At 45.0% G+C, this 27,261-nt stretch overlaps 1 protein-coding gene across 2 annotated transcripts in view; it reads right to left on the bottom strand.

The window, feature by feature from the left end:
• Nucleotides 1–26,799, bottom strand: part of TMEM266 (transmembrane protein 266) — a 106,504-nt gene extending 79,705 nt beyond the window's left edge. For both annotated transcript variants that reach the window (XM_035112720.2, XM_060279103.1), the window contains exon 1: nt 26,584–26,799. The gene's annotated coding sequence lies outside the window, so the exon portion shown is untranslated. The remainder of the gene's footprint in view (nt 1–26,583) is intronic.
• Between the last annotated feature and the right edge of the window lie 462 nt (nt 26,800–27,261).

Below are 27,261 nucleotides of genomic sequence, written 5' to 3'. Positions count from 1 at the left end.
TTCTGGGGTGCCGTTCACACCCCGAAAAATCCAGAACCCAAGTGGCACTTTTGTACATGCGTGAAAGCACGATAGAGCACTTCTGCGCATGCACGCGCAGCAAAACCCAGAACTAAGCACTTCCGGGTCTGCCGCGTTCGCAACATGAAAATACGCAACCCACAGCGGACGCAACACGAGGTATGACTGTACAGAGGGCAAGGAAGACATTAGCAGGCTGTACAACAAAGCTATGTGGTCTTTGAGAGGAACAGACCCAGTAATTAATGCATTCAAAGACTGACTGGAGTGGGCCCAGCACACTCTTCAAACAAAACGTGAACAGACTTGCAGTATGTGAACAAACTTGCACAAGTCTTGTTCTTCATTCATTCATTCATTCTTCTCCCTTCCGCAGCCAAGAGGAGATGGAAGCTTTCAAATAAATGGACTCAAATCCCCATGCTGTCTGAACTCACAGAACCATTATCTGACTGTAATTAAAGCCGAGTTATTAAGAATACCGAAAACCAGGAACAAACTATGGTTTCAAATTCTGGTTGGTTCTCACTAGAGTTTAAATCAAGACAGATGTCATTTCTTGCCATAACTTGCATTTGCTTAAAGCTTTAAACAAACCACAGATTCCTGAGTTAAGGCCTGCCATTCCCCCTCACACACACATCTTGAGAAACTTATAAATGAAAGTAGACAAGAACGTGAGGTGCACATCCTAGGCCTGTTAACAATTTCCTTGAATACGTCACAATCCATCCAGTTTTTACAGTACTTATAGAACAAGACATTTGAAATCCAAATACGCTGTGTGGAAACATTTCGACGTAGCCTTTAATGAAAACACTGCTGCCATTTACTTGACAGAAACCAATCAGTCAAACCACGATCAAGCTGTTATAAGCAGAATGCCTGCAACATGTCAGCTGACGGTGAGTTGTCTTTGGACCCCAGGAGAACAAGCTGTGGTTTTTGAGGCATGGTCTACTCCTGACAAATGCTCTCCACACACCCAGAAAAGCTAATAGCCAAATGATACATTTCAGCCAGGGAATCACATGCTTAAACTCTCTTCAGCCAGCCAGCACAGATGGGCATTGTCACAGGGGCCTAGGTTGAACTCTAAACGGATATGATCATGCACATCTGTCCAACAGCATCTGGCTACTGTTACAGAGTGGAGAGAATCTCTGTTTAAAACAAGAAATACCTTGGATGGGGAAACCCAGCCAGATGGGCAGGGTATAAATAATAAAATTATTATTATTATTATTATTATTATTATTATTATTATTATTATTATTATGGGGGGAATAGATGTTGCTGTCAAACAGCACAAGAGTAGCCCCAGCTACAATATGTTAAAGTTCTAAGATGGCCAAGTAAGGAAGTTTGCGCCCAGTGGCAAGATCCCAGGTTGTGCCACTCTCCTTTTGATCAAGGTGTGAGCCTATGAGAAAAAGATTAAGTATGTGAGGCTTTTTAGTTTTAGAAAAGAAACACTCAACTAAGGAGGGCATGCTATCATTCCGTAGAGGCAACCCACTTCTGGTTTACCTTTAAAAAATCTAACTTGAGAAGCACTCTACCTCTTAAGCAGTTTTTGTTTCGGCTACAGCAAGAACTTCAAAGGAACTCCAGGATGCCTGTTCAGGTCTCGCCAATAGATTTGTTGAAATGCAACAGCAAAGTTCTGTTTGTTGATTTGCAGTTGTTGTTGTTGTTTGTTGTTGTTGTTTAGTCGTTTAGTCATGTCCGACTCTTCGTGACCCCATGGACCATAGCACGCCAGGCACTCCTGTCTTGCACTGCCTCCCGCAGTTTGGTCAAACTCATGTTCGTAGCTTCGAGAACACTGTCCAACCACCTTGTCCTCTGACGTCCCCTTCTCCTAGTGCCCTCAATCTTTCCCAACATCAGGGTCTTTTCCAAGGATTCTTCTCTTCTCATGAGGTGGCCAAAGTATTGGAGCCTCAGCTTCACGATCTGTCCTTCCAGGGAGCACTCAGGGCTGATTTCCTTAAGAATGGATAGGTTTGATCTTCTTGCAGTCCATGGGACTCTCAAGAGTCTCCTCCAGCACCATAATTCAAAAGCATCAATTCTTCGGCGATCAGCCTTCTTTATGGTCCAGCTCTCACTTCCATACATCACTACTGGGAAAACCATAGCTTTAACTATACGGACCTTTGTCGGCAAGGTGATGTCTCTGCTTTTTAAGATGCTGTCTAGGTTTGTCATTGCTTTTCTCCCAAGAAGCAGGCGTCTTTTAATTTCGTGACTGCTGTCACCATCTGCAGTGATCAAGGAGCCCAAGAAGGTAAAATCTCTCACTGCCTCCATTTCTTCCCCTTCTATTTGCCAGGAGGTGATGGGACCAGTGGCCATGATCTTGGTTTTTTTGATGTTGAGCTTCAGACCATATTTTGCGCTCTCCTCTTTCACCCTCATTAAAAGGTTCTTTAATTCCTCCTCACTTTCTGCCATCAAGGTTGTGTCATCTGCATATCTGAGGTTGTTGATATTTCTTCCGGCAATCTTAATTCCGGCTTGGGATTCATCTAGTCCAGCCTTTCGCATGATGAATTCTGCATATAAGTTAAATAAGCAGGGAGACAATATACAACCTTGTTGTACTCCTTTCCCAATTTTGAACCACTCAGTTGTTCCATATCCAGTTCTAACTGTAGCTTCTTGTCCCACATAGAGATTTCTCAGGAGACAGATGAGGTGATCAGGCACTCCCATTTCTTTAAGAACTTGCCATAGTTTGCTGTGGTCGACACAGTCAAAGGCTTTTGCATAGTCAATGAAGCAGAAGTAGACGTTTTTCTGGAACTCTCTAGCTTTCTCCATAATCCAGCGCATGTTTGCTATTTGGTCTCTGGTTCCTCTGCCCTTTCGAAATCCAGCTTGCACTTCTGGGAGTTCTCGGTCCACATACTGCCTAAGCCTGCCTTGTAGAATTTTAAGCATAACCTTGCTAGTGTGTGAAATGAGCGCAATTGTGCGGTAGTTGGAGCATTCTTTGGCACTGCCCTTCTTTGGAATTGGGATGTAGACTGATCTTCTCCAATCCTCTGGCCATTGCTGAGTTTTCCAAACTTGCTGGCATATTGGGTGTAGCACCTTAACAGCATCATCTTTTAAAATTTTAAATAGTTCAGCTGGAATATCATCACTTCCACTGGCCTTGTTATTAGCAGTGCTTTCTAAGGCCCATTTGACTTCACTCTCCAAGATGTCTGGCTCAAGGTCAGCAACCACACTACCTGGGGTGTACGAAACCTCCATGTCTTTCTGGTATAATTCCTCTGTGTATTCTTGCCACCTCTTCTTGATGTCTTCTGCTTCTGTTAGGTCCTTACCACTTTTGTCCTTGATTATGGTAATCTTTGTACGAAATGTTCCTTTCATATCTCCAATTTTCTTGAACAGATCTCTGGTTTTCCCCATTCTATTGTTTTCCTCTATTTCTTTGCATTGCTCATTTAAGAAGACCCTCTTGTCTCTCCTTGCTGTTTTTTGGAAATCTGCATTCAGTTTCCTGTATCTTTCCCTATCTCCCTTGCATTTTGCTTGCCTCCTCTCCTCCGCTATTTGTAAGGCCTCGTTGGACAGCCATTTTGCTTTCTTGCATTTCCTTTTCCTTGGGATGGTTTTCGTTGCTGCCTCCTGTATAATGTTACGAGCCTCCATCCATAGTTCTTCAGGCACTCTGTCCACCAAATCTAAATCCTTAAACCTGTTCCTCACTTCCACTGTGTATTCATAAGGGATTTGATTCAGATTGTATCTTACTGGCCCAGTGGTTTTTCCTACTTTCTTCAGTTTAAGCTGGAATTTTGCTATAAGAAGCTGATGATCTGAGTTACAGTCAGCTCCAGGTCTTGTTTTTGCTGATTGTATAGAGCTTCTCCATCTTTGGCTGCAGAGAATATAATCAATCTGATTTCGATGCTGCCCATTTGGTGATATCCATGTGTAGAGTCGTCTCTTGTGTTGTTGGAAGAGAGTGTTTGTGATGACCAGCTTGTTCTCTTGACAGAACTCTATTAGCCTTTGCCCTGCTTCATTTTGAACTCCAAGGCCAAACTTGCCAGTTGTTCCTTTTATCTCTTGATTCCCTACTTTAGCATTCCAATCCCCTGTAATGAGAAGAACATCCTTCTTTGGTGTCATTTCTAGAAGGTGTTGTAGGTCTTCATAGAATTGGTCAATTTCACTTTCTTCAGCTCCGGTAGTTGGTGCATAAACTTGGATTACTGTGATGTTAAAAGGTCTGCCTTGGATACGTATCGAGATCATTCTGTCATTTTTGAGATTGCATCCCATTACAGCTTTTGCCACTCTTTTGTTGACTATGAGGGCCACTCCATTTCTACTACAGGATTCTTGCCCACAGTAGTAGATATGATAGTCACCCAAACTGAATTCGCCCATTCCCTTTCATTTTAGTTCACTGATGCCCAGGATGTCGATATTTATTCTTGTCATCTCATTTTTGACCACATCCAGCTTACCTCCATTCATGGTTCTTACATTCCAGGTTCCTATGCAATATTTTTCTTTACAGCATCGGACTTTCCTTTCGCTTCCAGGCATATCCGCAACTGAGCGTCCTTTCGGCTTTGGCCCAGCCGCTTCATCAGCTCTGAATCTACTTGTACTTGTCCTCCGCTCTTCCTCAGTAGCATGTTGGACGCCTTCCGACCTGAGGGGCTCATCTTCCAGCGTCATAACTTTTATATGCCTGTTGTCTTTGTCCATGGAGTTTTCTTGGCAGGGATACTGGAGTGGCTTGCCAGTTCCTTCTCCAGGTGGATCACGTTTAGTCAAAACTCTCCACTATGACCTGTCCATCTTGGGTGGCCCTGCATGGCATAGCTCATAGCTTCTCTGAGTTATTCAAGCCCCTTCGCCACGACAAGGCATTGATCCATGAAGGGGATCTGCAGTACTTCTAAAGAATGTCCATACAGTAGTAGTTAGAAGGCAAGAAAGAGGGATAGCCAGCAAAGAACAAAAGAAAAGAACAAAAATCTTCAATATATAGTATTTGAAAAAATGTATATTAACTTAATTTCATTTCATTCTTATTTTCTAACTATTTATATACAACTTATCTACTTTCATATAAGTGGTGTGCATCCTGTTTTAATGAGCGTCCTGCTAGGGCACTATATAATTTTAAAAACTTTTATTGGAGTCCTCAGAAAGAAGCAGGGCTAAACTTCTCATCACCTTTGCCAACACCTAGGAGAAAAAGAATCTGAAAATACTCCTCATCACATGAAAGACACTCTGAAGAAAGAAGGCTTGAAATTTGTCAATATCATGATTCAGTTTACTGCAACAAACACAGAGCCCTGCTACTTCCTGTCAAAGCATAAAGAAGATTAAACTGTATTTCTTAGCCTTAACAACATCCCCCAGAAGGCATGTTTTTCAGTTGCTCATTGAAACAGAAGGACCTCCTATTATGTCCTTCTGAAAATGAAGCTAGTGTTAATTTACAACACACTCTTTGGCATTTTTGTTAAAAGTTAGGGTGACCCTATGCAAAACAAGACAGGACTGCTACAGCTTTAATAGTGGTAGAGAAGAAAAGAGAATGCCAGCAAGCACAGCTTCTCAGCATTGTCCAAATTTACTCTCTCACACACTCAAGAACCCTGGTTTTGTTTTGTTTTTTGCACCTGGGTCACCCTAGTTAAAAGTACAGTGGTACCTCGGGTTACAGATGCTTCAGGTTACAGATTCCGCTAACCCAGAAATAGTACCTGGGTTTAAGAACTTTGCTTCAGGATGAGAACAGAAATCGTGCGCCGGTGGCATGGCAGCAGCAGGAGGCCCCATTACCTAAAGTGGTGTCCCAGGTTAAGAACAGTTTCAGGTTAAGAGCGGACCTCTGGAACGAATTAAGTTCTTAACCAGAGGTACCACTGTACTACTCAAACTGTTGCTGTTTAGTCGTTTAGTCGTGTCTGACTCTTCGTGACCCCATGGACCATAGCACGCCAGGCACTCCTGTCTTCCACTGTCTCCCGCAGTTTGGTCAAACTCATGTTCGTAGCTTCGAGAACACTGTCCAACCATCTCATCCTCTGTCGTCCCCTTCTCCTAGTGCCCTCAATCTTTCCCAACATCAGGGTCTTTTCCAAGGATTCTTCTCTTCTCATGAGGTGGCCAAAGTATTGGAGCCTCAACTTCACGATCTGTCCTTCCAGTGAGCACTCAGGGCTGATTTCCTTCAGCATGGAGAGGTTTGATTTTCTTGCAGTCCATGGGACTCTCCAGAGTCTCCTCTAGCACCATAATTCAAAAGCATCAATTCTTCGGCGATCAGCCTTCTTTATGGTCCAGCTCTCACTTCCATACTACTCAAACTAGTTCCCACCTAATAAACATAATTATTTTATATTATTTCAGAATTATGGATACCCAGAAGTAGAATAAAAAATATTGGGCTTAGGAAGTAATGATAGCAGGCTGCAGTTCCATATCAAAATGGGCTATCAAAACTGTCTCAGTTTTGAAAATGCAGCCTTTGAAAAAGGATGTGAGGTGAGCTTTGGGTTTTTTTTAGGTCAGTCAAATTAAATGAGGGAGATACACACAATAGTCTTAACAAATGGAAAACAAAGAACTAATATTCATATCTTTTCGTATTTATGAAGCAGGCAATGCTACCATTTGTGCTGCACAGTCAAGAGAGAACCTCAAAAGGTGATGCTTTCTTGCAGAATTGATTGTCTGCTAATTTAAACTCTGGATAGGCACCAATAAAACCCACAATGAAAGTTGAACTGAAGATCAACAGACAGAAGCCATACAAAATGAATATTCCAAAACAAACTCTGCATATTTGATATTAAAGTTTATTTTTTTAACGCACACCAAAAGGTTAAAAAACCTGATGGGGCTTGTGTGAACAGAGCAATAATAAAAAAGGCCATTGTACCTACAATGTAAGGTATTTCTGGATCCCGAAAAGGCTGCCACCAAATTGGGTTTAGGTTTGGTGCCACCTGGTGGTCAACAGGCAATATTGCAAGCTTGCAAAAATAATTCTCAGCTGGGGCAAAAGTGTTCATCTGGAAATGATAAAGGAATGTGGAAGGTGACGACCATGTGAGTGGTAATGCAAAAGTAAAGGAACACTAGAGCCACAGAGACATTCAACGAGAGGTAGATTGAACAAGAAATTAACCAGCCTGGGGAAAAAAGGTGAACATTGGGAGTCTCAGGAATAAATGGCTGCTTTCTGCAAGGCAAAATAAAAAAACTGAAGAAGGAAGGAGCCAAGACAGCAGCATCCTGTTTGAATTGTTTACTTATTTTTGCAAGCTTGCAATGTTGCTTATTGACCACCAGGTGGCGCCAAACCTAAACCCAACCTGGCTGCAGCTTTTACTGAGCCTCCAGAACAAATTTATTGTATATCAAGAAGAACTAAGAAGTGCTAGCATAATCTCATATGGAGTACTGTGTACAGAATTGGTCAAGTAAGATGCAGAAAGGACAAGGTGGAAACCTATGAAGATGATAGAAGCCCAAGCTGTTAATTTTAATGGAAAACCTCAAAGAGGCACCTGTTAGGGACACTTGTGATCCAGCCAGATGAGAGGGGCGGAAGAAAGTACGCAGCAATTTCCACACACCAAACATATCTAGATCAGAACAATCTATAAAATGTAGTTCCTCCCCAAGGCTTCAAAGATGAAGGTTTATCTTAATTCTGCTGCAACCTGGAAGTGCAGTAATTGGAAAAAAAAATTTTTTAAGTACAGTTAAAGTACAGTTCCCCCCCTGCCCACTGAAGATATAGGCATGAAATAGTAAGTTTGATCTGGTTGAAGATTTTGAACAACATTAAGACAGGCTGCTCTATTGAGTAGAATGTATCATTAATACAGGAAATTATCTGCAGCTGGCATGTAAATAAAAAGTCACTTGCTTGTTTGCATTGAAAGGTAAGAATTGCCTCTAGGTGGAGTGGAATTTTTATAAACTGGATAAGAAATAATAGGTCCTCATTTTTTATGCCACTCATTTGCATGGGCAGGAAGATGCTACGATTATTTGTGGGTGACTCTTTCCCCTCAGGCTTTCAAAATGAAGAAAGGGCAGGCGCCTATTAGAGACATGGGTGATACAGGGTTCTCTTGCCATAGGATAGCTTGTTCTGCTGCGCTTACGGATGAGATCAAACAAAATGTTCCAACTCCTCTAGCGACTTCAAGCCATTGTTCCAGGTCTTAGCTTGAAAGGAAAGTATGGCTACACATTTTGCCCAGTTCAGATGCAATAGCAAACTATGGCTTGATCAAACAAGGAAGGGAGGCAATGTGAATATGCAGGAGCAAGAAGGGAGGGAAAGCATATAGGGCAGGAGACAGCAAACTTTTTCAGCAGGGGGCCGGTCCACTGTCCCCCAGACCTTGTGGGGGGCTGGACTATATTCTACTCATTTAACAATACTAAGCAGGCCCCCAAAATAACCCAGACCCAGAGATGCATTTTAAATAAAAGGACACGTTCTACTCATGTAAGAACACACTGATTCCTGGAGCGCCCACGGGTCGGATTGAGAAGGCGATTGGGCCGGATCCGGCCCTGGGCCTTAGTTTGCCTACCCATGACATAGGGCATGTCCAGACTTGTCCACATCACATTTCATGTCAATCTCATTTACTCATCACAAATTACTTCTTATTTTTCATAGGTACACACATTGTCCCTCTCCTTCTAGAATTGAAAGGCACTTGGGAAACCTCAATTTGTGTGATTGTTTCAGTGTGCTAAAGAAGCAGGGAGAAGGCTTAGTTCCTTTGGTATCTGGCCATTACAATACAGTTTTCTAACATCATAAGAACACATATTTTGAACTTCTAGAAACTGAATAAACTGTTTTATGATAGGAAGTGAGTAACTCAAAGCATCCTAGATTCAAATATTGGCTGGGTTCAGATTTAACGCTAATCCATAGTTTAGCATTTACACATACAATATCATGAGCGCCACAAATCCAACTCAATCGTGTAACGTTGGAAAATGTTGATCACTTATCCTATCTGGGCAGTTATCTTTCCACAAGGGCCAACACTGATGCCGAAATCCAGCATCGCCTGAGCTCTGCGAGTGCAGCAAGAAGTTGAAGCAATTAAATGCACAAATTGTCATCTCATCTGTCCTCCCAGTTGAACGACGTGGCCCAGGGAGAGAGGGAAAAATAGGGGAAGTGAACAACTGCCTTCGAAAATGGTGCAAGCAGTAATGGTATGGATATTTAGATCACAGTCTGCAGCTTCCTGAAGATGGGACTTCTGGCAAGTGATGGGCTGCACCTCACAAGGGTTGGGAGGAATGTTTTTGCCATGAATCTCAAATACCTCATCAGGAGGGCTTTAAACTGACTTATGTGGGGGAGGGAGACAGTGGTCCTGAAGGTAGGAGTCTACCAAGTGCTGAAGATGATCACCCAAAGGTCTGAAAAGATTCAGGATTTAAAACTTCAAAGCCATTTTGAGAGTATCTGGGTCAAAATTAAGGGAGAGAAAAATAACAGTGTTCTCATTGTGGGAGTTTTCTATAGATCCCCAAGCCAAACTGAGGACACAGATGAAGCCTTCCTGGAACAGATGACCAAGCATTCAAAAGGAAGTGAGATAGTAGTAATGGGGGATTTCAACTATCCTGATATTTGTTGGATGTCAAACTCAGCCAAGAGCATAAGGTCAAACAGATTCCTCACTGGCCTTGCAGACAATTTCATTGTCCAGAAAGTGGGAGAAGCAACAAGAGGATCAGCCATTTTAGATCTGGTACTAACCAATAGTGATGACCTGGTTAGTGGGGTAGAAGTGGCAGGATCATTAGGTGGGCGTGACCATGCTCTTCTGGAGTTTATTATCCAGCGGAAAGAAGCAACCAAGCATACTAAGACTCAAATTCTAGACTTTAAGAAAGCTGACTTCAGAAAACTTAGGGAAATGCTGGGTGAAATCCCATGGACAGAAATACTAAAAGGGAAGGGAGTTCATGATGGTTGGGAGTTTGTTAAAAGGGAGACACTAAAAGCACAACTTCAGGCAATACCAATGAGAAGGAAACATGGAAGGTGCCTAAAGAAGCCAGGGTGGCTATCTAAAGAACTTTTAACTGAGTTAAGATTTAAAAGGGATATGTACAAAAAATGGAAAAGGGGGGAAACCACCAGAGAGGAATTCAAACAAATAGCCAGCACGTGTAGAGACAAGTCAGAAAAGCTAAAGCACAGAATGAACTCAGGCTTGCTAGAGAGGTTAAAAGCAACAAAAAGGGCTTTTATGGGTATGTCCGTAGCAAAAGGAAGAACAAGGAAACAGTGGGGTCACTTAGAGGAGAAGATGGTGAAATGCAAACAGCGGACAGAGAAAGGGCAGAACTCCTCAATGCCTTCTTTGCCTCAGTCTTCTCCAAAAAAGAAAACAATTCCTGACCTGAAGAATTATGGAGCAGATGATTCAGCAGGGGAAACACAGCCCAGAACAAGTAAGGAGGTAGTACAGTGGTTTCCCGCAAGACGAACGCCTCGCGCAACAAAAAAATCGCAAAACAAAAGCGTTTTGCGATTTTTCTGAAGACTCGCAAAAAGAAGCCGTCTATGGCCGTGCTTTGTAAGACGAAGCATCCTCACAACGGGAAGGGAAGCCGCTTACCTTTAGGACTCCGCCGTTGATGTCCACGGCCGCCGCTTCTGCCTCCTGAGGCGGCGCGGCACTCATGGCGGCCTCCACGGCTCCGGCCTTGCCCTCCACGCCGGCCTCCGCAGCTCCTCCCCCGATCTGGCAGGAGCAGCAGCGGAGCTCGCCAGGCGGCCCTTGGCGGGATCAGCAGCAGCGCCTGAAGGAGCGGAGGCAGCGGCGGAGGAGACCCCTGGCCCTCCTCCTGCTTCCCCCTCTCCAGAGCCTTAAAGACTTCTGGCGGGTGAGTCGGCGCCTTTTTTGCGCTTTTTTCTCTATAGGAACGCATGAATTAAATTTCAATGCATTCCTATGGGAAACCGCGCTTTGCAAGACGAAATTATCGCAACACGAAACGACTCGTGGAACGAATTCATTTTGTCTTGCGAAGTACCACTGTACAAGAATACTTGGCTAGTTTAGATGTATTCAAGTCTCCAGGGCCAGATGAACTACATCCAAGAGTATTAAAAGAACTGGCAGAGGTGATTTCAGAACCACTGGCAATAATCTTTGAGAATTCCTGGAGAATAGGCAAAGTCCCAGCAGACTGGAGGAGGGCAAATGTTGTCCCTATTTTCAAAAAGGGGGAAAGAGAGGACCCAAACAATTATCGCCCCGACAGCCTGACAATACCAGGAAAGATTCTAGAGCAGATCATTAAGCAAATGGTCTGTGAGCACCTAGAAAGGAACGCTGTGATCACTAAAAGTCAGCATGGGTTTCTGAAAAAATAGGTCATGTCAGACTAATCTGATCTCATTTTTTGACAGAATTACAAGCCTGGTAGATGAAGGGAGTGCTGTGGATGTAGCCTATCTTGATTTCAGCAAGGCCTTTGACAAGGTGCCCCGTGATATTCTTGTAAAGCTGGTAAAATGCCGGCTAGACAATGCTACCATTCAGTGGATTTGTAACTGGCTGAGTGACCGAACCCAAAGGGTGCTCGTCAATGGCTCCTCTTCATCCTGGAGAGAAGTGACTAGTGGGGTGCCACAGGGTTCTGTCTTGGGCCCAGTCTTATTCAACATCTTTATCAATGACTTGGATGATGGGCTTGAGGGCATCCTGAGCAAGTTTGCAGATGACACCAAATTGGGAGGGGTGGCTAATACCCCAGAGGGCAGAATCACACTTCAGAATGACCTTAACAAATTAGACAACTGGGCCAAAGCAAACAAGATGAATTTTAAGAGGGAGAAATGTAAAGTACTACACTTGGGCAAAAAAAAATGAAAGGCACAAATACAGGATGGGTGACACCTGTACATGTAAAAAGGATCTAGGAGTCTTGGTAGACCACAAACTTGACATGAGTCAACAGTGTGATGCAACAGCTAAAAAGCCAATGCAATTCTGGGCTGCATCAATAGGAGTATAGTATCTAGATCAAGGGAAGTAATAGCGCTGGTCAGACCTCACCTGGAGTACTGTGTCCAGTTCTGGGCACCACAGTTCAAGAAGGATACTGACAAGCTAGAATGTGTCCAGAGGAGGGCAACCAAAATGGTCAAAGGCCTGGAAACAACGCCTTATGAGGAACGGCTAAGGGAGCTGGGTATGTTTAGCCTGAAGAAGAGAAGTTTTAAGGGGTGATATGATAGCCATGTTCAAATATATAAAAGGATGTCATATAGAAGAGGGTGAAAGGTTGTTTTCTGCTACTCCAGAGAAGTGGATACGGAGCAATGGATTCAAGCTACAAGAAAGAAGATTCCACCTAAACATTAAGAAGAACTTCCTGACAGTAAGAGCTGTTCGACAGTGGAATTGGCTGCCAAGGAGTGTGGTGGAGTCTCCTTCTTTGGAGGTCTTTAAGCGGAGGCTCGACAGCCATCTGTCAGGAATGCTTTGATGGTGTTTCCTGCTTGGCAGGGGGTTGGACTGGATGGCCCTTGTGGTCTCTTCCAACTCTATGAATCTATTATTCTATGATTCTCCCAATTGAAGTGCAGAGTGTTTGAGAACAGGGACATTTGCAGGGAAACCAAAATGCTTGTTTACAAAGCTATTGTACTACCAACCTTATTATATGCTTATGAAACATGGACCACTTATAAACGCCCTGTCCAACTCCTCGAAAGATTCCATCAACAGATTCCATCACTTGGGAATACAGGCAAACTAATATCAGTGTACTGGAAGAAGCAAAGATCACCAGTTTTGAAGCAATGATTCTTCAACATCAACTTTGTTGGACTGGTCATGTTGTGCGGATGCCTGATGATCGTCTTCCAAAGCAACTACTCTATTCCGAACTTAAAAATGGAAAGTGTAATGCTGGTGGTCAACAAAAGAGGTTTAAAGACTGTCTCAAGGCAAATCTTAAAAAATGTAGTATAAACACTGGCCTGCGAGTGCTCCAGTTGGAGAACAGCATCGTGCAAGGGCGTACCCACCACGGAGCAAGTTAGGGCAGCTGCCCTACTCTAGAAGCCAGCTGCCCCCCCCACAAGGGTGTACCCACCGCGGGGCAAGTGGGGGCCGCAGGCTGCCCCTCCCTAGAAGCAGGGCTGGTGGGCAGAGGCGGAGCACAGCCCGGCGGAGCGCGAGTTCGCCATTCCCGCCGCGCCGCACCCTCCCTCCAGCTCCCCGGCGCGCCCTCAGGCAAGGCCAAGCACGGCGGGGAACCAGGGAGCGCGGCGCGACGGGCGGGAACGCCAAACTCGTGCTCCGCTGGGCTGGGCTGGACTCTGTCTCCGCCCACCAGCCCTGCTTCTAGGGAGGGGCACAGCCCAGCGGAGCGCGAGTTTTGCCGTTCCCGCCCGTCGCGCCGCGCTCTCCCTCCAGCTACCTGTCACGCCCTCAGGCAAAGCCATGCACGACGGGGAACCAGGGAGCACGGCAGGGGGGCCTTCCTGCCAAGGCGAACTCCTGCCTTGCTGCCCCCTTTCCTGGCGCAGCGGCGGCTGCACTATTGCCGGCGCCTCCCCAGCTTTCCTCTCTGTGACAAAGGTGCCCGCCTTTGGCCAGGGTCTTTTCGATTGGGCCATCGCGAGGCAGCGGGAGGAGCTTGGCTCCGTCATCTGCCCGCATGCAAAACCGTGCAGGGGTCGGCAGTTGCTGAGAACACGGTCGCAAGGAGAGAGGGGCGTCTGCGCGGTTCCAGACCTCTCTTTCTCTCTCTCTCTCAATCTCCCAGCTGGAGGGAGGTCGCGCCACGGTGCGCTCTGTCGGGCTGTGCTCCGCCTCTGCCCATCAGCCCGGCGCCTCTGACTGCACTTTCCCCGCCCACTTTGTGGCCCCTCCCCTTCCGTGCCTTGGCCCCTCCCCTTGCCCCCCCTAGTTTTGATCCTGGGTACGCCCATGGCATCGTGGACTTTGAAGGTGCTTGAATTTAGGATGAAAGAGGAAAACACGCTAAGAGGAAGGCACATTTGGCAAACCCTCACCGTTATCAACTCCTGCCCGGAAACCTATGTCCCCACTGTGGAAAGACGTGTGGATCCAGAACTGGCCTCCACAGTCACTTACAGACTCATTCTTAAAACCGTGTTTATGGAAGACAATCTTACTCAGCTACAAGGGATCACCAAAGAAGAATCATGAGCTTGCCCTTCCCTCCCCTTCTCTAAAAGCTTTCTTTTTCTGCCAGCGTTTATTATAACAAACTTGCAATTACGGTTATCTATAATCCTAGTTTGTTTCCCTTTGTTTAGGGAAACAAAGTAGGATCAGAAATGAAGTTTGCTTGTTCCCAAAACTATAGCTAAACCAGTTATTTGCTTGAGATCATACGTAACACAACTACCGTAACCATGGTTAGTTGAAAACAGAGTTTGGAAGCTTTTGCAGACCATCTTGATTACTTCAAAAGTCTGAAACAGGACATTTCATGAAAGGAGACATGAACTGCACCACACTTAGGTATTTCCATAGCAACTCAAAAGCTGAAATCTACTGCATAGACAAGATGTCTTGAATGATTAGAATGGGGTATTTGTGCAACTTCAATAGTAAGAAGGCAGCATAGGGATTCAGCCTGTGATCAGGCACTCCCCCTGAAGACAAGGGCTCACTGTTTGAGTGTACTCCTAGACTCATCCCTAAGCATGGATGGTCAGGTTTCTGCAGTGGCCAGGAGTGCAATTGTGCTAGTGCACCAGCTGCACCCATTCGTGGAGACATCTGAGTCGGTCACAGGGACACATGCCTTAGTTACATCCCATTTGGATTCCCAGTACTGTGACATGCTCCACATGGGGCTGCCTTTGAAAAGGGCTCAGAAACCTCAACTGGCTCAAAGAGCTGCAGCCAGAATGCTGACCGCAGCTGGTTATAGGGAGCATACGACTTACTCAGTATAACAACTTCATTGGCTACTGGTCTGTTTCTGGACACAATTCAAAGTGCTGGCTTCAAAAGTTGCATCTATGCATGACCGGAAGTGCGTAGATGCGACTTTCGGTGTCGGCGGCGGCCATTTTTGGTGCCCATAGATGGGCGGGGCGACATCGGAAGTTGCGTCAACGCACTTCCAGTCATGCGCAGAAGCTACTTTTGAAGCCAGCGGCAGCCATTTTGGTGCCCATAGAAGGGCAAAGCGACACCGGAAGTTACGTCGACGCAACTTCCAGTGTCACACGGCTGCCAGTCCCGGATTCTGCAGTCCGGGACTTGGAAGGTAAGGGTTAGAGTTGGGCGATATCTGGTTTTCAGCATCAAGATATATCAACCAGCTAATCATTGTGATATAGTGATAAATTATGATGTCTGAAATAACACTGAAAAAGGCTGAAAAAGCAGCTGGGATGTGCAGGGAGGAAGGGAAGGAGGTTGGTTGCTTGCTCAACCGAAGGAGCTTCTGCCCACTCCCTCCCTCCCTCCCTCCCCAGTCCAGCCCCAGCCTTGGCAGAGAAAGCCTAAGAAAGCGTTCCATGTGCCTGCTGGCCTGCACATCTGCCTTTGCCCGATCAAACAGGGTAGCCTGCCTCTTTCCTCCCAGTTGGTTATTCTGCCTGCAACTGACTGGGAGGAAGGAGGCAACCCACCCCACTTGCTCAGGTGAAGGTAAATCGCAGGCAGGCAGATGGGGGAGCATGCAATTTGAGGTGGCAATACATCGCAGCTCCCCAGCTATCACCAGCACAGTGCAAGCAGCCGGGGACCCGTGATGTACTGGCAGCTCAAAAAGTCTGAAACCAGTATTGCAATCTGAACTTCATACAAGTTTCAGACAACGAACTGAATTATCACCTGGTTCTAAGCGCTGGTTATGGCATATATAAAGCCCTACATGGCTTAGGTCCAAGCTATCTGAAAGACCATATTCCCTCATACAAACCTTCCCAGGCCCTGAGATCTTTAGGGGAGGCCCTTCTCTTGGTCCCATCACTCTCACAGACATGGAAAAGGGCCTTCTTGATGGCTGCTCCCAGGCTCTGGAACAACCTCCCTTGTTCTCCTTCCACTGGCAGGTGAAGACATTCCTGTTTCATTCTTGCTGGAAGGCTGGTGCCATGCTGTTTTTACTGTCCTTATTTGTACGTTTTAAACCTATTTCACATGGGTATATAGTTCTATTAATTCTATTGTTTAAATGTTATTAAATTATTGTTTTCTTAATGTTTTTAATGATTCTTATTCTTACCTGTAAGCTGTTTTGAGTTCCATCAGGGAAAAAGGTGGGGTATACATAAATGTATAATAATAATATGCCCATGAAATCAAAATGACTACATTGCTGACACACTAGGTATTGTTTATTATTATTTATTAAATTTGTATACCACCCTTCATCTGAAGTTCTCAAGACGGTCTACAGCATAAAAATACAAAATAAAAACAAAACAAAACAAACCCATACCCCACAAACACATCTAAAAGGACATAGAATGTCAATCCGCCAAAGGCCTGGTTGAAGAGGAATGTTTTCACCTGGCGCCTAAAGATGTATAATGACTAGTGGGGTGCCACAGGGTTCTGTCTTGGGCCCAGTCTTGTTCAACATCTTTATCAATGACTTGGATGATGGGCTTGAGGGCATCCTGAGCAAGTTTGCAGATGACACCAAATTGGGAGGGGTGGCTAATACCCCAGAGGACAGGATCACACTTCAAAATGACCTTAACAGATTAGACAACTGGGCCAAAGCAAACAAGATGAATTTTAACAAGGAGAAATGTAAAGTACTACACTTGGGCAAAAAAAATGAAAGGCACAAATACAGGATGGGAGACACCTGGCTTGAGAGCAGTACATGTGAAAAGGATCTAGGAGTCTTGGTAGACCACAAACTTGACATGAGTCAGCAGTGTGATGCAGCAGCTAAAAAAGCCAAAGCAATTCTGGGCTGCATCAATAGGAGTATAGCATCTAGATCAAGGGAAGTAATAGTACCACTGTATTCTGCTCTGGTCAGACCTCACCTGGAGTACTGTGTCCAGTTCTGGGCACCACAGTTCAAGAAGGATACTGATAAGCTGGAACGTGTCCAGAAGAGGGCAACCAAAATGGTCAAAGGCCTGGAAACGATGCCTTATGAGGAACGGCTTAGGGAGCTGGGTATGTTTAGCCTGGAGAAGAGAAGGTTAAGGGGTGATATGATAACCATGTTCAAATATATAAAAGGATGTCATATAGAGGAGGGAGAAAGGTTGTTTTCTGCTGCTCCAGAGAAGCGGACACGGAGCAACGGATTCAAACTACAAGAAAGAAAATTCCACCTAAACATTAGGAAGAACTTCCTGACAGTAAGAGCTGTTCGGCAGTGGAATTTGCTGCCAAGGAGTGTGGTGGAGTCTCCTTCTTTGGAGGTCTTTAAGCAGAGGCTTGACAGCCATCTGTCAGGAATGCTTTGATGGTGTTTCCTGCTTGGCAGGGGGTTGGACTGGATGGCCCTTGTGGTCTCTTCCAACTCTATGATTCTATGATTCTAAGGCGCCAGGCAAGACTCTCTGGGGTAAGCATTCCACAAACAGGCCCATTCTCATGTTGCCACCCTCCAGACCTCTCATGGAGGAGGCACACAAATAAAGGCCTCAGATGATTATCACAGGGTCCGAGTCGGTTCACATGGGGAGAGACAGTCTTTGAGGTACAGTATTGCAGTCAGTGCTTTTTTTCTTAAAAGATGTTTAGGGATACTCTCATTTTGACTCAAGAAAATTAGCATTTTATAGTTCAAATCGGGGGAAATAAATACAGTAAATGGACAAAAGTACAAAGATTCACAAAATGTTTAGGGGTATTGTCAGGGTGTGTTGTGACTACTCTTGAGTAATGACCTTCCACATGCTTGTCTTTCAGACGTTTTTATTGGTGCACATTATTTACAGTGTAACGGATTGCTCATTTCATGTCTACCCGCTCGAGTCAGATTCCTGCACTACCCCCTTCCACTTTCGGGACCAGCATAAAAGCCTCGGAACTGAGAAGCGCCTCCCTTTCCTCCTCCTCCTCAATTCCGGTGTCAGGGGGGGACAGGTCTTCTGTCTGACATATTCCTGTCCACTTTTTCCGCCTCCCTCTCTTCCTGCCTATGGAGCAGGGGCTCTTTGATGTTGGCACTCCCTCTCAGTTTCCTGACTCCCCCCTTCAGACCCCTCGCTCTCATGACTGCTGGGAGACGGGCTGCTTTTGATGAGGGGGGAGGTTCTCTATAATCCCTCCCCCTTACAGGTATGCATAAACCTGCGTCCCCCCAGAAAAAAAGCACCGATTGCAGTCTTAAGCTGTTTAAGGCTTTTTGTGTCAAACCCATCACTTTGACTTGGGCCAAGAAACTGATTGGCAGGTAGAAAGCTCACATCTGGGGCACATATAGTCCAATACACTTCTAGTTGGCAGAAAAGTCTGAAAATGGACACACACAGTACAAGAAAGTCTAGATAGGTGACTAAAGCTATGTTTGCAGGCTTTTTCAATGGTGTTTCAGATATACGTGATTTCACTTAAACACACAGTACAGTACCTTAGAACATAACTCCCTGAGTAAATGGGGCATTGCCTGTGTAATATTACATTTGTATCCCACCCTTCCACCGAGGTGCTGCTGCCATTTCCACAGCGAGCAAGGGCAATCCTAGTCCAATCTCTCTATAATAAAAGCACATTACAGTGGTACTCGGTTTGCGACTGCCTTGGGGTTGGGGAGCGACCGCTTCAGTTTCCGACCACTGCGGACCCGGAAGTGTTTACATCCGGGTTCTGTGGCGCTCGGATGCGCAGAAGTGCTGCACAGCGTGCGCGTGGGCAGAAGTGCTCTATTGGCGCTTCGTGCACACGCAGAAGCGTGCCTTGGGGAGCGACGAACTCAAGGAGTGACCAGCTCCCCGGAACCAATTGTGGTTGCAAACCGAGGTACCACTGTATCTGCAAAATTTCTGAAGCCAGAGGAAACCCACCCAGGCTAAGCAGGAAACCCCTGCTCACAGATCTCAGGAGTGAAGCTCTATTAAATGAAGAAGGAAAAGCACTCTGCATGTACTTAGAGGCATTTATTAGTTTTCCTATTCAAAGTTCCAGCTTTTGTCATGAAGAACAGGGTCTACAGCCGCTCACTAATTAAGCCCTGCCCCACAGATAAAACTCCTTGGTTTGGGGGGATAATAATAATAATAATAATTTATTATTTATACCCCGCCCATCTGGCCGGGTTCCCCCAGCCACTCCAGTGTTTCTGGAGATTTCTTCTGCCTAAGGGAGCATGTCAAAGGCTCTTAAGTGAACAGCACGGCCTCCAAGACCCTTTGATACGGTACCACTTCCCCCCTATTTTACAACAGGAACACAATTAAGACCATAACTTTAATGCTGTTGATTTCTATTTTAAAATATATTAAAATTTGTTTTCCCACATGACAGCAACAGCTAAGGATCATGTAAGATATTGTGCAGAAACTGCACATAAGCAAAATGCACACCCCTCAACCCCTTGAAGATTTCAGTTTCTTAAAGAAGTCAGGTTGGAAATACACACATTACCGTATGTATCACATAGTGGTCATGAGGTGTTAATTTAATCGGAGACGAGTCACAATACAGGATTTCTGGTACACTCCCCAAGCATCATTAATTGCTGCTTAAAGCTAATGATGGCATGGTTTTTCAACGAAAACCATGTAGTAGTTTAGTTGGCCTTTAATACCAACAGGCCTGTTTGTGAATTATGGCAATGGATTCGCTGGACCTTAAACCGGCTAAGGTCAAAGCAGAGGGGGAAACCCAGGTGCCTAGTGGCTTAAGTCTCAGTGTCACCACTTAAGAATATGAAATATATATTTCAGCTCTGTGCAGGAGAGTGAAATTGGGAATGCGTTTCTGTCCATGGTCTTCATCTTAAAACCTGGATATACTTTTTTGTCATGATTTAATCAAACTTTTTGTGTCTGTATTTGCCTACAGGATAGCAAAAGTCTGAGTTATCCAAAATGTTTTAGGGTGCAGTTTTTGTAGCAAGTGAGCCCAAATTTTATGTCAAAAGATGTGAAGGACTACATGCATTCACCTGCTACCGGTAACTGTTACTTTCATCCCTAGCAAGTTCCTATGGTCATCCTTTTACCAGCAGGAATGTTGTAACCGTCTTGAGCAAATGCTTTGTGAAATGTCATTTTACCCATGCAAAAAGTGGGGAGAGGGAGAGAGGGCCCCTGAAAGACTACTGTTTTAATCTGATCAGATCACAGCAGCACAACATCAACAAAGGATGGAACAGGGGCAAATTCCCACTTTGGGAAGGTGAGCAGATATTCCACCCTACAGTTAAAAGTTAATCAAATGTCTAAGTTGAATTGCTTCCATACACACTCTTCAAAAAAGTAGTAGTAATAATTTGTTTTTATTAAAGCATTTTCACAAGGGTACATACAATGCCTCTGTTTCAATTCAGAGTCCTTTCTACATGACAGTTACATTCGGTGTGAGATACTGGTGTCATAGGCATTGTGAGGGGGGGGGGGAGAAGGTGGGTAATGAACTTTCACTCTTTTGCAGAGTATATGTGCAAAGTGGTCGCAAGTGGCCAATAGTCAGGTGCAAAATGTGCCCAGCACCTGGCTAATTTAAAAAACTGCCTAGTACCATTAGGTATTTCCATTCCAATCAATCAAAGGCTTTAAGGATATATCCAAGGACATGATCCATCAGTGGGGATCTGGTTGTTTTGCTGTGTTCAATCAAATTCAATAGTTTCCTAATGGGGTCTGTTATATTGCAACTGGGGAAAAAGGCAGCCTGGTCCAAGGCTATTAGTTTGTGTGTGAAACATTTTATACGGTTGGCCAGAATTGATGTGAGTATTTTGTAGTCTTGATTTATCAGTGAAATTGGGCGGTGTGATTCTATTTTGAGGATGTGCTGTCTTTGAATGGCTTTGGGACAGAGACTACCATATTTTGGAGGAGGACCAGGTTTTAGGCACGGGGGTCCTCCTTTTATGATGTTGTTGAACAGGCATGCCATAAAGGGCATCAGGGTGTCTTTGAATTTCTTGCAGAATTCTTTGAATTTCTTTGCACAAAGCCATCTGGGCCCAGGGCCCAGTCTCTATTTCCTCCGGGGTAATAGCGCTGTCCATAATTCTTGTTCCTCTGCAGTTAGGGCTGGCATGCTTTGGAGGAAGGTTGTCCAGAGGATTTGGGGGTGAATGTCTTGGAGAGCTGTCTCTGGTGTTTAGGTTGAGGTCACCTCCTAGGATTGTTTCCCCTTTGATGTAGAAGATGAGTTTATTTAGTCTTTTCTGGATAAAATCTAACTGTTTTGAGTTTGGGAGCCAATTGTCATCTAGTGTTCCCCCTAACAAAGATGAACCTGCCTTTTTTGTCTTTCAGTCTTGTTGTAGTTTTAAAATGTACAGTACCTGTAGGTGCCTGCTAAGCTCTACGGCTACTTCACTCTTCAGACTTATGCAGTACCTTAACACCACCAATAACAATGGCTGAAACTAGCTTTGTGGAAAAATTAACCATTTACAGATTTCAACAAATATTCACTGAGTTTCACAGTCAATGACTGTTTTAGTATCACTGAGGTTTGGATTTCTCGCTTCCTGTTCCCCAGAGACAAAGCAGGCCCCTAATGTATGCACTGCCTGGCAAGGGTCTGTTTCATCACTGACATTGTTCCTCCATTTAAAAAACAATCAGGGTGTCTGCTTGTGGCAAACCCTCCCCTCCTGCCTGCAATACTGATTCTGTGTCCCAGCACAAGACATAGCCTGGCACCATTTTTGAAAGAGGCATAGTCCTGTGTACAGTACTGTTAGCAAAAATTCAGTTTATAGGTATCACTAGCAACTAGTATCAGGTCAAAGGAGCTTCGTCCCCACTCTAAAGGTAAAGGTCCAGTCGCGGACGACTCTGAGGTTGCATGCTCATCTCACTCTATAGGCCGAAGGAGCCAACGTTTGTCTGCAGACAGCTTTCGGGTCATGTGGCCAGCATGACTAAGCCGCTCCTGGCGAACCAGAGCAGCGCACGGAAATGCCGTTTACCTTCCCGCTGGAGTGGTACCTATTTATCTACTTGCACTTTGACATGCTTTCAAACTGCTAGGTGGGCAGGAGCAGGGACAAAGCAACGGGAGCTCACCCCGTCATGGGGATTCGAACCGCCAACCTTCTGAACAGCAAGCCCTAGGCTCAATGGTTTAGACCACTCTAGAGACACTTAAAAGAAAGTTGGAGCAGGGAAGGGAGAGAAGTGAAGAGAAAACGACAGTTCCTATTACATCACTTTCAACAACATCATTTTCTGGATAAATTAAAAAATTGTCCAGTAGCACCTTAGAGACCAACTAGGTTTGTCTCTAAGGTGCTACTGGACAATTTTTTAATTTATTTCGACTGCATCAGACCAACACGGCTACCTGAATCTAGAATCATTTTCTGGAAATAGTAGTGCCACTGATTTCTGACAATGTATAAGGCAGAAAAGATTCCACATCACACTTGCACAACTATATTAGCCTTTGTTATATTAACATGGAAAAACCAACTTTTTCAGAAGCCACAAGAGACAGAGAGCCCACAGGAAGGTGACATAGCAATACAATAGAATACAAAGGTAGAGAAGACAGAGGCATTCTCCAACACCATCATAAGACCTTTGCATTTAGGTAAAGAAACACTGCAGATTTTGGACAGAATTATTTAGAAAAGTAGACAATTAAACTTACATCTCTAGAATATGGCTACCATACGATTTAAGGTATATACCGTAGCCCTAGCTACCAAAGGGTGCTGTGGGAATACTTAGGGGAGTGCTAAGAGGCATGGGGCAGCAGGGGGACACTGGTGGTGAGCCCCACCCACTTATTTTGATCTTGGAAAGGGCAGCTGCTTCCCAAGATCAGCCCTCCTCTGTGATTTGAGACCAGAAGCAAGCTCCGCTGCTAGGGTTTTTCTAGCTCATCCCACAGACAACTCTGTAAAAGAGAGGGGTATGCATTTTTGCATGCAGGCATCTCCTGCTCTTAGGTTTACACACACAGTTATAAAAGCAACAAACACTTCACACTTACTTTGGATCCCTTTTAGGATTTGGTTAATCATGAAAATAATACTTATGCTACTGTGATTAACAGAGGTTGGCTGTGTGTTTTTACGTGCTCTGATAAAAATGAAATAACGCTCTTACAAAGGTGGCAGTTAGAGAGCTTTGGGGGTGTGGGGGTGTTTGGGTAAAGTCACATTGGAACATCTCTTTTATCAGTAAACAGCTAACTAATGTCCATACAACAACAACAACAACAACAACAACAACAACAAAGTAAAGTTTATTGTGAGGACTAAGCCTTTACACAAATATCTACATAACAATGTTAAAATTCATTACATATAACCTTAGCAATGATGTCATCGCATAAAATAAGAATAAAATACAATAAAAACAAATTATGAAGACAAAAAAGGGGTCTTTTCCTTGTCAGCCAGAAATCTTTCCCTAGCTTTCATGGCTTTCATCACATAGATTGCTACCACATAGGAAATCTGTGGATTGGCATCAACTAATAAAAATTTTACGCGCTCTTCGGGAGCTAACTAATGTAATACTGTATAGGAAGAAGTAAATGCCTCATGGGAGTATTTTTCTCATGTGGAGGGCTTGCTAATTAGAAGGTCACTATTGCATTTTAATCTAGGTAAAAGCAATTTAGACCTACAGTCTCACAATCAAGATGGCATTTCTTTGCTAGCTAATCTGCAGATATTTGCCCAAGTGATAGCTTACATTGTTGACGGTAGGTAACAGCAAAATTTAAAAGACAAGTTACTGCATGATAAAATAAATGGCCCAAGCCAGCCTTTGGTACACATGCAGGTACATTAGTTCTGCATACCAGCAAACCTAAGCTTAAAAAAAAAAATACAGCCAGGATGTTCAAGGGCTAGCAGTGCAGAATCAAAAGCAATACTGTGTTCGTATAAAGAGAAGCAGGTCAAAATGAAGAAGAGTTACACAAAGTCGAACTACCTTCTGATGCACTGCAACTTGGTCCTTTGTCAACTTTAGCTTTCGTTTGGTTGGTGTGTTGTTGTTTTTTTTTAATTCAGCCTATATTACATAAACTAGTGTGGTTAAGGACACATAAATCAGACTGTTACCCCAATACCAAGGAACCAATATATCATTAAACTTGGTTTTTGAAAGTCAGTGAGCTATCTTTATTAATGCAGGCCAATGCATTGTTGCAATTTATTTTCAATGCAAAGGAAAAGCATGCCAAGGCCACTTAGAAAAAACAAATGAAAATAAAGAGGTATGCTACCATTCACTTTGCGGCTTTGCAACCCAAATTCATATGCAACAAGTGCACAGCAATGCATATTTATTGCACAAAACAGCCCCGTTGTTGTGCAGAAATGCCCTTAGTCATGCACCTTTTTAAAAAGAAGAGCTTTCAACATGAAGTAATTCAAAGTGTCTTATTTTAGAGTCAGGCATTAAGGAAAGCTCTCCTCTTAATATAATGTAAAACACAGTTTTAGGAAATTACTGAATTACCAAACTACAGTTATGCCCAAGGCTGAGACCTGTTTTCCTGTCACATGGAATTCTGTTGTTTTACCTCTTCCCACTACCCTTGCTGTAGGAAAAAACACTAGGATCATAGCAGTTGACTTTCAAGTACCACTCACTTAACAAGTCATCAAAAATCACCTCTCTTAAATACAAAGGATTCCCTCAAGCCTTCCCAAAAGGCCAACCAAGCTTGTATACAAAAACCCACAATGAATTCATGGGCATAGCCAAAGGGGGGCAGCTGCCCCCATCAATCAAATCAATAAAAATACTTACCAGTAACTAAGGTTCTGCCCCCCCTAACATAAATCCTGGCTATGCCCATGAATGAATTCCAAAAAAGTACTACATCAATAGGATCTTTCCTTCATACACTTCCATAGGAAAATTCATGAACTTCTCACTAGACCCACCCTGACAGGCATATTGTTTTACAGTGACAAAAGCGAAGGACTGCTTGCTTGCCACATAACCAACTCTATGAACTTGACAAGCAGTTAATTCATATTTCGATTTCAAGTATGTAGGTAATGGAGAGAGAACATACGAAAAATTCAACGGCAGAGAGTAATCCCTTCCTAACACACTTTGGCAAAGGGTCCCTCATCACCTTTTTGCAGATAAATGGCTCAAAGCATGCACTCCTCCTGTTCCCTGCTGTGATGAGATTTGCAATCTGGTACAGAGAAAGAAAGATTAAGGAAAACAGTCTTCCTTGGGGAAAACCATGCAATGTTTTCTCTCTTTTTTCTTATGGAGAAAGTGTTGCAGTGGCAACACTTAAAAGAATCCCATGGAGTTCAGAATCACCACAGTGGCACCAGGATAAAATGACCTGTCCCCCACTACAGAAATATGCACCTTTTATGTATAAGCTGATGGAAGGGACAATTCATCGCCCTAATCTTTTTAACTCTGCAGCTTTAAGAATGGGTTGGAACTGAAGGGAAAGGTGCTCAGCATCTCACCCCAAAGCAACGTCAAGTATGAACTGCATTTGGGAGAGGCAACAGGGAATCCCCTGCTTGTGGTGCAGATCCTCCTATGAGAAATGCCTCCTTTTAAGAAAATAAAATTTGTAGGAGTCCCAGGCACTCCTAAGAAGCAAGCGCCCATCCCTCTTCCTCCACTAACACAACCTCTGAATGTGCAATATGTCCGTCACTTACAAAAGGGGTGCCTTGCACCTTAGCAGACAGGATATACCCACCACCATTACACTCGCATAGTGTTCGTCCACCCTCCTCCTCCTCTGCAGTGGGGAATGCCTGGCTCCTTGGCATAGGAAGCCCACTGCCCAGCTCTGGAAGAGGAAAAGCCCTGCTCTTCTAGCCAGAGGGGACTTCCCCTCTCGCGCAAACACGCACACACACACCAGACGCAATTCGTAGAGGGGGGAGGATGCTCCGCTGTCACCATGTCTCCCCCCCCCTCTTTTGCAGGGTTCGGTAGTGCAATCGGGATTGGGGACCCCAGCGCCTCCCATTGCAGCAGGTGAGCACGTGCGCCTTTGCAGAGGCCGGGGGAGAGAGGCTGAGAGGGGATGAGGGGGATTTGGGAGGTGGGGGGAGGAGGAGGTGAGAAGGAAAAGGAAGGCTGGCGAGGGTGCAGGAAACCCCCCACCCACCCCCAAAAGGAGGCACATACCTGCTGCTGCTGCTGCTGCTGCTGCTGCTGCCGCCACCCTAGAAACCTAACGGGCAAGCCGCTCTACTCCGCTGCTGCTGCAACAGCAGCTGCAGCTCCAAAGGATCAGGCTAAGCGGCGCGCGAACTCACAGCCACACGCACGTGCGCGCGCGCGCGCCTTCTATCTCCTAGGTCCAGGGTTCCAGCGCGATCACGCATGCGCGAGCCCCTTCTCTACACTCCCGCTCCCGCCCACATCAAGCTACTTACCGCCGCCGCCCCGGCGCGCTCCCTTCCCTCAGCAGACGAGCCCGCGCATCTTTCTGTGGGGCGGGAGGGAAGGATTCTTCTTTTCCTCCCCCCCCCATTCCTCTTCTCTCATCCCTCTTTTCCTCCCGCCCGTCGGTCGCCTTGGAAACAAACCCGCTGTGTGGCGGGCGGGGTTGATGCGAGAGAGCGAGGAGCTCCTGCGGGTCACGTGGTGGGCTCTCGCGGCCCAATCGAGGGGGCGAGCGGAGGGCTTTGTAGTAATAGTAAGGCTGGGTAGAAAGGGGCGGGGCGGAGGGGAGGGGAGGGGCGGTTGCCGAGGGAAGGCCTCGCCGAGGTGGGGGAGGGGCCGTTTCCTCCTCAGGAGATGCTCTCCTTCGCCTCAGGTTTTGGCGGGAAGCGGCCTGCGGCAAGAGACGCCTATTAGGGTTATCATGACCACACGACGCCACCCTTGGGTTGCACTTGTGTCACCGAAAGCAGCTTACAGCAATTCTTTTTGTAAGTCACAAAAGCTGTCAAAATGACTAAAATAGTAAAACTGGTACCACCATGACTTAACCCCCACTACAAGGGTGGGTTTTTTTTTGTTCTCTTTTAACTGGCATGGAATATTTGTATGTTTACCCTCCCATCCCAAATGGGTCCTCATATAATATTTATAAGTAACTAGCTGGCCCT

Source organism: Zootoca vivipara, chromosome 9 (genome assembly GCF_963506605.1).
Source record: "Zootoca vivipara chromosome 9, rZooViv1.1, whole genome shotgun sequence".
NCBI classification, from domain to species: Eukaryota; Metazoa; Chordata; class Lepidosauria; order Squamata; family Lacertidae; genus Zootoca; species Zootoca vivipara.
Note: the sequence above shows the minus strand (reverse complement) of the source record. Positions and strands in the feature narration are given on the sequence as shown.